Raw genomic sequence first — 13,181 nt, 5'->3', positions numbered from 1 at the left:
GGGGTGCACTGAGGAGGATCGGGAAGCCGGTCTTACACATATTCAGCATCTAACACTTTACAAAGTGTTTCCACGTCTATTCTCTCATCGGTTCTGCATAATACTCTGGAAAGGTAAGATGAACAGGTCTCAATATTATTATTCTTATTGTACACTATGGTTCATACAGGTGTTAAGTTACCAGACCTCAGTATCTCCTATCTTCCCAAAGAGTCCGTGGTTAGATCTTTGGATATTTGTTGGAAATGAAAAGTGAACAAACACGGTGTAGAAGAAAGAAAATGACCCCTAGCAGATGCAGTGAATCACGTGGCCTCAGCTTCCTAAGCCAGTATCCTCACCTGGAAGACAAAGGTAGGAGCATCTATTGATTTTTGGGGTTGTTAGGAGGGTAGCAAACAATGACCATGATGCACACGGCACATAGGCCAGTTAAATGAAATCACTGTTACCATCTAGGCTTACCTCTCATATGTGGTGTGTCCTTGCAAAGTCACTTCCCTTTACTGGGCCTCAGTTTCCTTTCCTAGGAAAACAGGGTTTGGACTCAGCAACTTGCTAAGCTATCTTCCGAATCTCCAGTCCCATCAGCCTGGGAATCTGCCTTTTCAGTGGAACAGCTCAGGTTGGAATTCTCCCTCAGGTTACTACTAGCTAGGTGTCTCAGAACAAGCTAAACAGGTTTCTAACTGTCTGCATCTGTAAAATAGGGACGAATAGTACCTAGTTTATTGAAAGGCAAGGATTGAGAGGATTAAATGAGGTAGGTGTGTCCAGGACTCACAGATTGTAACTTCTTCAAACACAGGGACCCATGTGTTTTGTAGATTTCAAGACTGACACTCTTCAGAGGGCGGGCCACAGGACTAGATGAGTAAATTCAGGTAAGTGTCAGGAACCAGACCTGGCACAAAGGAAGCGTTCAATAACTATTATTATGATTATTATTTTACACTCGCCTACAACAGTCCTGGTGTTCAGTAAATGGTCGGGGAGTGGAGTTACAGGATACACACAGACACATCACCCATCAGGGGCTGCGGAGAGTTTGCGTGGGTGAGCTCCGAGAGATGAGCCCCCAGAGCGGAAAACTCGCAGCCGGAGGGACAGAGCCCCCGAGATACGTTTAAACGTGCAGACCGGCGGGCGGAGCCGCAGCGAAGCTTCTGTCCACGCACCAGCCCGCGGAGCAGGCGGCGGGCGGGCAGGCGCGGGCCAATCCCGGGCCTGGTTCAAAGGGCCAATCGCGGCGCGTTTTACGGGGCCGCGGCCGCGGCCGCCGGGGGGCGGAGCCAGCGCGGGGCCACCTGCCGAGCCCCGCTGGCTGGCACGTAGTTTCTGGTAGGACAGGTCAGTGGCCCTGCGCTCTGCTCGACGTGTGCAGCAGGGGCGTCTGCAGGCGCGCAGGCTCGTAGCGCGCACGTTCTCCGCCCCGAGAGCGCGCGCGCCCCTAGCTCCCTCCTCTCCCCCGCGGCCGCCGCCTCCGCTTCCTGCTCCGCCTCCTCCGGCCGCTTAGGTCTCGCGCCGGCCGGGCCTTGGCTCTCGAGACTTTCTGTCCTCTCCTGGGTGAGGCGTCCGACCGCTCAAGGGAAGGGTCGGCCTATACTGCATCCCCAAGGCTGCCTATGAGGTGTCTGGAACCCGGGGTCCACTGCCATCACTGTCCAGTTAGCTATGTTCACTTCCTCTCTCTCTTCCTTTCACTCCCTCACTGCTCCCCCCATTTTAGGATATTTTCCCAGGCATTTTTGAGCCTTTTAATTCAAATCTGGCTACCTAATGCATTTTAAGGCCAGTGCTGCTTGTAGCTTTAAACGCTTTCAGCAGCTTGTGATAATATTTGAGATGCAGTTTAGGTTAGATTAGATGGTAAAGTGCTGTTTGGTTACAGTTATTCTGGGTGGGAAAGGCCTAGGAGTATCTTTTCATTTTTATTCATTGCCCTTCTTTTTAAGGATGGACTAGATGCAAAATGGTGAATTTCCTTAGTCATTGGCTATTTTCCACTAAAAGACTTCTCTCGGGTCTTAACTAATTTCGTCCCTAAATTAAAGGGTTAGTAATTACCAAGGTATGGAATTGCGGTCATCATTAGGTTAATTTTTCAATGAGGAGATCTGGAGGGAGGAAGTGACTTTGCTATTGAATTGCAAATCAGTAAGAAAGAAGGCAAGTCTTCTCTTAGTTTGTGGCTATTATTTAGATGGCAGAGGTTTGTTTTGCCTGTTTTCCCCTCTTTCCTATGATCCACCAAGTGCCTATAGTGATTTTTTACGTTTGAAGTTCCAGCTGGGTCTTCTGGGAGTCTCCTGTTAATGAGGCCCTCTGCTTGGCTCTTGACCTGATGGCTGCTGGCCTGGCTCTGAGTGGGATCAGCTGAAGAGGACCTCTTAGTGGGAGGCCCAGAGGACTCCCATTAAGGATGATGGGGGAACAGACCAGGGAGGGTGAGAAGGGCCTGGAGATCGATTTTGAGGGAAGAGGGAGGTGGGGAGCCTCCCTGGCTGGATTTGGAAGTCAAAACATGTGTATTGGGAGGAGGGAATAACCCAGAGGGTGGAGATCTGTGACTTTCTGGATGAAATGAGAAGTTTTGTGGGAGGAGACTGGGCCTTTTTCCAGGCTGTGTTAATTTTTTCTGTGGGCCTTGTCTTTCCCTGGAATCGGGTTCCCTTTTCCCAACGTTTCACTTCAAATTACAGTTACCACTGGTTTTGAAAACAATTTGAGGTAATGAATCTTGCCCTTAAACTTCCAGCCAGAATGGAACACTCCCCCTCCCCAGGGGATTTCACGTCACATAATAATTTTATCAGAATATACTCGACTCCAGAGATCATTTACCCTCTCACCTGCCTATGTTTGTATAAGGTGGCATGTAGAGTCAGCCCAGGTGGTGTAAGAGGAGGTCCTCTAAACCAGCCTGTACACTCCTTCACTTGTTCACTGGTCTTGTGGCTATATTGGCCCAGTCGTCGGTTCTGGGAAGTGGAGATGAGCAGGTCTTGGTCTCTACTTTCGAGCTTTCATCCAGTATGCCTATGTCTAGTCAGATGAGGGAGATTATATGGTAGGGGGATCAGTGTGGTGGCAAGGCATGCAGAAGAGTCTCAGGAGTTGAGAGAAGGGCAGGTGGCCCCCTGTGGGGTTGTGGCGAAAACTTCCCAGAGGAGATAATACCGGAGCTGGGTGACAAAGCCTCAGTAAGAGTGGGCTGGAGAAAGACAAAACACGGGATTATCTGACTTGGGAACAGCATGTGCAAAACTGTGTACACCTGGCACATTGTTGATTGGTATGGCTGTACAGGAAAGGGTGAGATGAGAAATCACCAGGAAGGGGGCTGGGGAGGGTGAAAGGGCCAGATCCGAGAGGGTCAGGTGAGTCATGGTCGGGGGTTTGAAATGTATCTTGGAGCAATCAGGAGCTGTTGAAGTGACACTCTCAGGTTTGTGTTTTAGAAAGTTAATTCTGGCTGCAGAGTGGAGAATGAATTGGAGTGGTGAAGACTGGCTCTTGTAGCACAGGGGAGAGAGGAGTTAGGTAATAGTTATGGGACTGGAGAGAGATTAGGAGAATAGAATGTTAGGAATTCATCACTGATTGAATGTAGGGGATGAAGAAAGAATGTAGCGATCAAGGTACCGTCTGGGAAAAGAAGACATTCCCACTGGGATATTTTTCAACAGCTTGTGGAGGTATACTTGACATGTAATAAACTGTACATATTTAAAGTGTCTAACTCGAGAAGTTTTGACATGTATATATCCATGAAACCGTCATCACAATCAAAATAAAGAATGGTTCTAATACCCCCAAAGATTTCTTGTGCCCCTTTGTAATTCCTCCCTCTCTAGTACCCCACTCCCCCAAGAAACCAGTGATCTGCTTTCTGTCCCTATAGATTACTTAAGACTTTTTAGGATTTTATCTGTGGGGTCATACAATATGTATCTTTTGGGTGTGGTGGCTTTACTTAGCATAATCATTTTGAGATTCATCTGTGTTGTGCGTACATACGTATAGTTCACTCCTTTTTTTGCTGAGTAGTAGTCCATGTTTTGACTATGTCGTGTTATGTTGATTCATTTACCTGTTGATGGATATTTGGATTATTTGCTGCTTTCTGGCTACTACAAACAAAGCTGCTCTGAATATTCGGATACTGTACACCTCTTTGTATGGACATATGCTTTTATTTCTCTTGGTTAAGTACCCGGAAGTGGAATGTCCAGTTCACATGGCAGGTGTATATTTTAACTTTTTAAGAAACAGTCAAACTATATTTCAAAGTGATTGAGCTGTTTTACATTCACCTCAGCAGTGTATGAAACTTCCAGTTGCCCCAACACTTGGTGTGGTCACTCTTTTTAATTTTAGGCATTCTGATGATGTGGAGTCCTCTCTCGTGGTTTTAATGTGCATTTCTATAATAACTAATAATTTCAAGCTTCATAGCATATGCTTATTTGCCCATGTGTATTTCATATATCTTGAAGTACTTATTAAATCTTTTGTCCATTTTTTGAAAAATGGGCTGTTTGTTTTCTTACTGAGTTTTGAGAGGTTTTATATATATTATATATTCTCATTACAAATTCTTTATCACATCTGTGATTTGCAAATATTTTCTCCCATTTTGCGGCTTGTCTTTTCATTTTCTTAACAGTGTCTTTTGAAAAGCAGAGTTCTTAATTTTGAAGTCTAATTTATCAGTTTGTAATTTTGATGATGTCTGTTTTATCAATTTATTCTTCAATGGATCATAGTTTTTGGTGTTGTATCTAAGAAATCATGTCTAGCCTGAGATCTCAAACATTTTCTCCTGTTTTTTTAAGAAGCTTTATTGTTTTTGGTTACATTAAATCCATGATACATTTTAAATTAAGTTAATCTCTAGCACCAGATATGGAAAAATGTTCATTTTTTTCATATGGTATCAATTGTTCCAGCACCATTTACTGAAAAGCCTATCCTTTCTCCATTGAATTGCCTTTGCACCTTTGATAGAAATCGATTTAGCGTGTGTATATGTGGGCCCATTTCTGAATGTTTTATTTTGTTCCATTGATCTCTGTCTATTTTAATGCCGGTACCACATAGTCTTGGTGACGATAGCTTTGTAATAAGTATTAAAGTCAGGTACTATAAGTCCTTCAACATTGTTCTTTTTAAAAGTTGTTTTGGTTATTCTAGGTCCATTACATTTCCATATTAATTTTACAATCATTTTGTCAATTTCAAAATAAAGCCCTGGTAGATTTTAATTGGAATTTCGTTGAATCTATACATCAATTTGGAGGAGAATTGGCATCTTAAATGTTGAGTCTTTGACTCATGGACACAGTTTATCTGTTCATTTATTTAGGTCTTCCTTAATTTCTCTCAGCAAGGTTTTATAGCTTTCAGTAGATAGGTCTTGCATATCTTTGTCAGATTATCTGTAGGTATTGCATATTTTTTGATGCTGTTGTAAATTGTATTGTCTTTTTAAATTTCAACTTCCAATTGTTTGTTGCTACTTATATATTTATGTATATTGATCATGTATCCTGCAATCTTGCTATACTACTTATTCTAATAGCTTTTTTGCAGATGCCATCAGATTTTCTGTGTCGGTGATCACGTTATCTGTAAATAAAGATGATTTTACTTCTTCCTTTCAGTGAGGATGCCTTTTATTTCTTTTTCTTGCTATAGTGCACTGGCTAAAACCTCCACTCAGTGTTGCAAAGGAGTGACGAGAGCAGACATCTTGCCTTGTTCCTAGTCTTAGGGAGCAGCATTCATTTTTTTTCATCATTAACTATGATGTATGATTAAATGTATATTTTTTATAGAAGCCCTGTATCAGGTTTAGGAAGTTCCATTCTATTCCTACTTTGCTGAGAGGTGTTGTTTTTCTGTTTTGTTTTTGTTTTTAAGTGAAGAATGGATGTTGTATTTTGTCAGTTGCTTTTTTCTGCAGCTGGTAAGATCACCATGTTTTTTTAAAGACTTAATGTGATGAATTACATTCATTGATTTTTTTTTTTCAAATGTTAAACTAACCTTGTATTCCTGACATAAACCTCACTTGCTCAAGACCTCTTATCCTTTTTATATTTTGTTGGATTCTCTTTGCTAAAATTTTAAGAATTTTTTGCATCTACGTTAATGATGGATATTGAGATAGTTTTCTTTCCTTGTATTGTCTTTTAAGTTTTGTTATCAAGATAATTCTGGCCTTATAAAATGAGTTGGGAGAGATTTCCTCCTCTTAGCTTTTCTGGAAGAGTTTGTGTAGAGTTGATATTATTTCTTCCTGAAATGTTTGGTGGAATTCATCAGTGAAACCATCTGGGCCTGGAGTTTTTTTGTAGGGGAGAGGGAGCAGTCAATTGATTTAATAATATTGGACTATTCAGATTATCTGTTTCTTCTGAGTGAGGTTTGATAGGTTGTGTATTTCAAAGAATTTGTACATGTTATCTAAGTTGCTCATAATATTCCCTCATCATTTTCATATCTACAGAATCTGTTGTAATTTAATCTCCCTCATTCCTAATATTGGTAATTTGTGTCTTTTCTATTTTCCTGATCATTCTGCCAGAAATTTATTAATTTTATTGATCTTCTGAAAGAACCAGCTCTTGGTTTCATTTATTTTCTCTATTGTTTTCTTTTCTTTTTTTGACTTATTTATTTCTGCTCTGAATTTATTATTTCCATTCTTCTGCTAACTTTGGGTTCCTTTTACTCTTCTCTTTGTAATTTCCTGAGGTAGAAATTAAGGTAATTTATTTGAGACTTCTTTTCTAATGTAGTCATTGGATGCTATAAATTTCTAAGTATTGCTTCAGTTGCATCCCACAACTTTTGCTATGTTTTTACTTTCATTCAGTCGAAGTACTTTCTAGTTTTTTTTAATGTCTTTTTTGATCCATGGGTTATATAGACTTATGTTATTCAGTTTCCAAATATTTGAGGACTTTCCACATATCCTTCTATTATTGATTTATAATTTAATTCCATTGGGGTTAAAGAATGTACTTTGTATGACTTGAATCCTTTTAACTTTTTGAGACTTGTTTTATGGCCCAGAACGTAATCTATCTTGGTAAATGTTCCACGTGCACTTGAAAAGAATGTGTATTCTGCTCTTGTTGGTAGAGTGCTTTTTACATCTCAGTTAGACTTTATTGACTGCTACTGTCTATTACATCCTTGCTGATTTTCTGTCTACTTATTCTATCAATTATTGAGAGAGGTATTGAAATCTCTCATGACGCTTGTGGGTATATGCATTTCTCCTTGCAGTTCTATCAGATTTTGCTTTATGTGTTCTGATGCTCTGTTATTAGGCACATTAATATTTAGGATTGTTAGGTTGTCTTGATAAATCATCCCCTTTGTTATTTCATATTTCTGATAATATTCTGTGCTCTCAAGTCTGCTTAGTCCCTATTCGTCGTAATATTTTTGCTCTAAAATCTACTTAGTGTGACAATGATACAGCTACTCCAGCTTTCTTTTGATTGCTGTTTTATGGTATATCTTTTTCCTACTTTTACTTTTTAACCCATTTATGTCCTTATATTTAAGGTGGGTTTCTTATAGGCAGCATAGAGTTAGACTGGGTAACAGAGAAAGACCTGACAATCTCTGCCTTTTAATTGGGGTATTTAGACTATATTTAATGCAATTATTCATATGGTTTGTTTTAAATATACCATCTTTCTTTTTTTTTTCTTTTCTATTTGTTCTGTCTGTGCTTTTTTCTCTTTTCTCTCTTTTTCTGTCTTCTTTTGGATTAGTTTTTCTCTAATTCTTTTTTCCTCTTTTATTGGCTTATTAGGAATAACTTTTTTTTTGGTATTATTTTAGTAGTTACATTAGGGTTTATAGTATACATCTTTAATTTATTAGAGTCAACTTTCAAATGATATTATACTACTTCACATATAATGTAAGAACTGTATAACAATATAATTCTTGCTTCCCAGCCTTTGTGCTACTCTTGTTTTATGTTGTAGATTTTACTTTCACATATGTTTAAACCCTTCAATATGTGGTTATTATTTTAGTTTTAAGCAGTCAGTTATCTTTTTAAGAATTTCAAATAATTTTTAAAAAGTCTTTATATGTACTCACATAGTTACTGTTGTGCTCTTCATTCCATTTTATAGATCTGAATTTCCATGTGATATCGTTTTCCTACCTGCTGCTTGTGGTGCAGGTCTGCTTGTGATGAATTTTTTCATCTTTTGTATGTCTGAAAAAGTCTTTATTTCAGCTTCAATTTTGAAAGATTTTTTCATAAGGTAAAGAATTCTAAATATAAAGTTGTTTCAGTACTTTAAAGATCTTGCTCTACTGTCTCATAGCTTGCATTATTTCTGATGAGAAGTCTGTTGTCATGCTCATATTTTTTTCTTTCTTTTGTGCATAATGTCCCCCTTCTACCGCTACTTTTAAGATTTTCTCTTTATCATTGGTTTTGAACAATTTGCTGATGATGTTTCTTGGTTTAGTTTTCTTTTTATTTCTCATGCTTGAGGTTCATTGATATTCTTGAATCTGTGAGTTTATAGTTTTCATCAGATTTGGAAAATTTGTAGCCATTATGTCTTCAAATATTTCCCCTCACCCCTTCTTTGTTTTCTCCTTTAGGGATTTTTATTTCACATATATTAGGCCGCTTGAAGTTTTCCCACAGCTCACTGATGCTCTGTTTATTTTTTAAAAATCTTTTCCTCTCATTGTTATATCTTAGATAGCTTCTGTCACTGTGTCTTGCATGTCACTATATTTTCTTCTGTAATATTTTGTATGTCACTAATATTTTCTTCTGTTAATTTTTCATCTCAGACATTCTAATTTTAATTTCTAGAATTTCAACTTGAGTCTTTTTTATGTCTTCTATGTCTGAACTTTTAAGTTCAATCTTTCCTCTAGATTTTTGAACATATGAAATATAGGTATGATAGTTGTTTTAATATCTGTGTCTACTAATTCTATCAAATGTGTCAAATCTAGGTCAGTGTCCATTGATTTTTCTCATTTTGGGTAGTATTTTCCTGCCTCTTTGCAGGCCTGGTATTTTTTTTTTTGCTGAGGAAGATTTGCCCTGAGCTAACATCTGTTGCCAATCTTCCTCTTTTTGCTTGAGGGAGATTCGCTCTGAGCTAACATCTGTGCCAGTCTTCCTCTATGTTGTATGTGGGACACCACCACAGCATGGCTGCCTACAAGTGGCATGGGTCCACGCCTGGGAACTGAACCTGGGCCACCAAAGCAGAGTGTGCCGAACTTAACCACTAGGCCATGGAGCCCGCCCCATGCATGCCTGGTAATTTTTTGATTGAATACCAGACTTCGTTTGGTGCTGAATGTTTTTGTATTTTTATGAATACAATTGAGCTTTGTTCTGTGGCACGTGTAAGTTATCTGGAAACAATTTGACACTTTTGAGTCTTGCTTTACACTTTGTTAGGTGGGACCAGGGCTGAATCTTCTTCACTGCTAAGGTAAAACCCTTCTGTTTACTCTACCCAATGCCCTGTGAATTATAAGGTTTTCCACTCTGGCTGGTGTGAATAGGCACTATTTATGGCCCTGTGTGAAGTCCACTGACTGTTCACTCTAATCCTTTTGGGTGCTGATGTATTTTCTTCACATGTGTATACTCTCCTGAATACTTGAGGAATGCCCTTTGCAGTTCTCTGGAATTCTCCCTCTGTACAGCTCTCTCCTCTCTTGTACTCTGCCCCCAGAAGTCTAGCCTCCTTGTTCTCCACAGACTCCTAGCTCTGTCTCCTCAGATCAGGGAGACTGTAGGGCTTGGCCTGGATTTTTTCTTCCTGTGCCATGGTCTGAGGCATTAAGCTTGAGCAATTTCAGGACACCTCATTTTTTCTCCATCTCTCTGGGATCACTGTACTTTGTTCCTTGTTGTCCACAGTCCTGATAATGCTTGTTTCCTATCTTTTGTCCATTTTTTTAGTTGTTTTAGGCAGGAGGGTAAATATGGTTTCTGTTACTCCATCTTGGCTGGAAGTGGAGGTCTTCAACTGGAATTTTTGAAGAAACTTTAAAGAAGGGACTATTTGAGGATATGAAGAAGGGATTTTGAGGTACCCAGGCATCACTAATAATAGGGACCACTTTACTGCTTGAGGCCTGAAAGGGCACAGTGAAAGAAGTATATCAGAAGGGAACATAAGACACTCTCAAATTAGGATAATTTTCAATAAAGGAACAATTTAGAAAGATGAGGGCAGCCTGAATCCCTGGGGCTAATAGCAGTAGGATTGTTATATCCCTATACTTACAGGGACAAGGGGAGGAATGATTACCAGAACCCAAAGGGAGAAGTCATGTGGAGGAGCAGGCTGCATTGGGAGGACCCATTACTTTAGTTCAAGGCAACTCCAAAGGAGAGGAGCCCTGACCTTACTCTCCTTCCTCCTTCAAGCTCCTGCTAGCGCTCTTCATTGGGCCAAACCCAACTAGAAGACAGAGGGTGAGAGAGCCTTGGAGATCCACACTAGTCCCCAGGATACAGGGTAGGCTGAGAAGGATTGAGTGTGTAGTGGAGGAGGGGGGCAAACTGAGAGTGAGCTGCGTGAGGAGTTAGTGATAACCCTGCATTCCTGCTACAGGAGCAGGTGGTTGGTGGTGCTACTCACTGAGGTAGAGAGGGGAGATGAAATTGTATGTTTGGGGAGAAGTAGGTGTGACATGTGAGGACGAAATGATGAGATTTCCTTCCCAAACTAGACATTCTTTTCCCTGGAGGCTCCTATAACCCCCCTTTTCAGCATCTTAAATTATTTAGGAATTCCTTTTCAACATGGATGACAAAATGAAGCAAAGTTCATACAGCAGGTCCATATACAATGATGTATGTGTGGGGTGGGTTTAGGGAGAGTAGGGAAATGAAGTAGAAATCATTCAGGGTAAATATATGACCAGTCCCTTGGCTGTCTGGATTTGGGGCTGGGCTACACTGAAATCTGTTGCAGACCAAGCTGAGAGCCAAGTAGCTTGAATTCTGCTAAACTGGTCATGGGATGGAGAGATTAAGAAAGGACTCAGTTACTGATTGGCTGTGGGGGATGAAAGTTGAGAAGAAGACAGACTCTGTAAAATCAAGAATGATTTAGACCAAATTCATTGTAGTTTACAGAATTCTGGGATTGTAGAGTTACGTGACCAACTTTAATGTTAGAATAAGGCTACTGTTAGGATGTTTAAAAATTATCGTGTGACATAGTGGAAAGAGCACAGGATTGAAGTCCTTCTCTGTTTTTTACCGGCTCTGTGACATTGGGCAAGTGACCTAACTGCATAGAATCCTAATTACCCCATCTCTAAGTTGTAGACCCCTCCATAGTTGTTGGGAGGATTAGCAAGGCCACCTACCAAGTCACTGGTACCATGCCTGCACAGAGTAAATGCTCATGAGAAAGTTATTGACCAAAGATGAGGGTTGGCTCAAAATAAAAGTAGGTTTAAGAAACATTTGGATTCATATGAAGTTGCATATTGATAAAATACAGGTGATACTAATTTCTAGGGATCTATTAAGGGAAGAATAGGGTATTTGAAGAGGACTACCTCAAAGCCCATCTCAAAGACAGTGATGATATCCAGCTCCCTCTCTCTTTTCTCCTGAAAACATTCTTCTGATATTTGTATCAGAGATTGGATATTGGTTTGGATGGGCCACTGATTGTTGTCCCAGCATATGTTACATCCAGAGGCCTCCAGGAAGATAGCGAAGACTTAGTATGTAGAGAAGACTTACTGTTGTGCTTCCTGTGTGCTCTGAGCCTACCTTACCTCATCTCCACACAGCATCATGTGGAAACAGGGGTGTCTGAAGAGCATTCTTGTTAAATGTATCAAGTGCCCCTTATCCCTTCTTCCTCTCTTTTTATTTTAGAAAGGAACTGAAAATATATAGCATGGAGAAAAGAAGACTCAATAGGAGGTCGTGAGCGTCATCTTAAAATATTTGAAGGGATAGCTTGCCTAAAAGGGATCCCGTGGATCAAAATGAGGACTAGAGGGTGGAAGCCATACAAAGCAGAGTTCAACTCAGTAAAGGAAGATCTTTCTTATTATTACGGCAATAGCTGCTCACTGTGAAAATTCGGGACAGCATGGAGAGGGGAAGTTAAAAATTGCCCTCCACACTTCCATACCTTTCTTTTCCCTGAGTGTCACTGTAGTAAGCAGATTTTTGCATATACTTCCTGAAATCTTGTGTTAAGTCTTTATATAACGCAGTGGTTCTCAAACTTGAGCATCTGTTAGGATCATCAACAGGGCTTTTTGCAACACAGGCTGCGAGCTGCCCTCCCAGAATTTCTGAATCAATAGATCTGCGTTTCTAACACATTCCTTGGTGATACTGATGCTGTTCCCTGGAGACCACAGTTTGAGAACCACTAAAGCTCTATCCTTTCTTAAAAATAATACAAATGGGGTCATACTATAGTGTCTAAGAACTTGCTCTTTTACTGAATAATATATAATTAGCATTTTTCTTTGGCTCCTTCTCATTATTTTTCATCAGTTTTAGCAAGCCCCATATTAATAAGCATTTGACTTGTTTCCAGGGTTTTTGTGAGTGTGCTCTTGCCTTTTTAAAAAATATTGTAATGGACACTTTTGTGTATATCTTTTAAGTGAGCCAATCCGTAAATTCATAGACGATAAATTCTTAGAAGTTAAACTATTGGGTAAAAGGGTAGATTTTGGAAATGAGCAGATATTGCCAAATTGTTCTGAAGAAGGTTGAACCAGTTACTTTCCCATGAAAAGTGTCTGAAACTGCCTTTTTCCCCACCCTCTTGTCCAAAATGGGTATTATCAAAATTTTCAATTTTTGCCAACTTGTTAGGTGTGAAATTATATCTCAGTAGTGGTTTGATTTGTATTTCTTCCATTATTTATGAGGCTTAGAGCTTCACGTGTATTTGTTGTGTTTCTTTCTCTGTGACCCGCAAGGTCTTCCTGTGATCTTTACATCACAGGAAGAGGGAACAGTACGAACAAAGGCACCACACCTTCATCTGAGGGGTTGCTGGGAGTGTTGTAGGGTTGGAGTTGCACGTTGAGATCCAGGAGGAAGATCAGGTTAGAGGTAGGCGGGAGCCAGAGCTTCGAGGTGCTTGTGGGCCACAGAGAGA

General features: G+C 40.1%; 1 protein-coding gene across 3 annotated transcripts in view; it reads left to right on the top strand.

Moving 5' to 3' along the window:
* The first annotated feature begins 1,457 nt into the window (after window positions 1-1,457).
* The window catches only part of FGGY (FGGY carbohydrate kinase domain containing), a 395,835-nt gene continuing 384,111 nt past the window's right edge, over window positions 1,458-13,181 (top strand). The window contains exon 1 of one of the 3 annotated variants that reach the window (XM_087445835.1): window positions 1,458-1,566. The gene's annotated coding sequence lies outside the window, so the exon portion shown is untranslated. Of the gene's footprint in view, window positions 1,631-13,181 lie in introns of all 3 variants that reach the window. The other 2 variants (XM_087445837.1, XM_087445832.1) reach the window with 2 other exon arrangements.

The sequence above is a fragment of the Ceratotherium simum genome, chromosome 22 (assembly GCF_057802395.1).
Source record: "Ceratotherium simum simum isolate JZ-2026a chromosome 22, ASM5780239v1, whole genome shotgun sequence".
Taxonomy (NCBI): Eukaryota; Metazoa; Chordata; class Mammalia; order Perissodactyla; family Rhinocerotidae; genus Ceratotherium; species Ceratotherium simum.
Note: the sequence above shows the minus strand (reverse complement) of the source record. Positions and strands in the feature narration are given on the sequence as shown.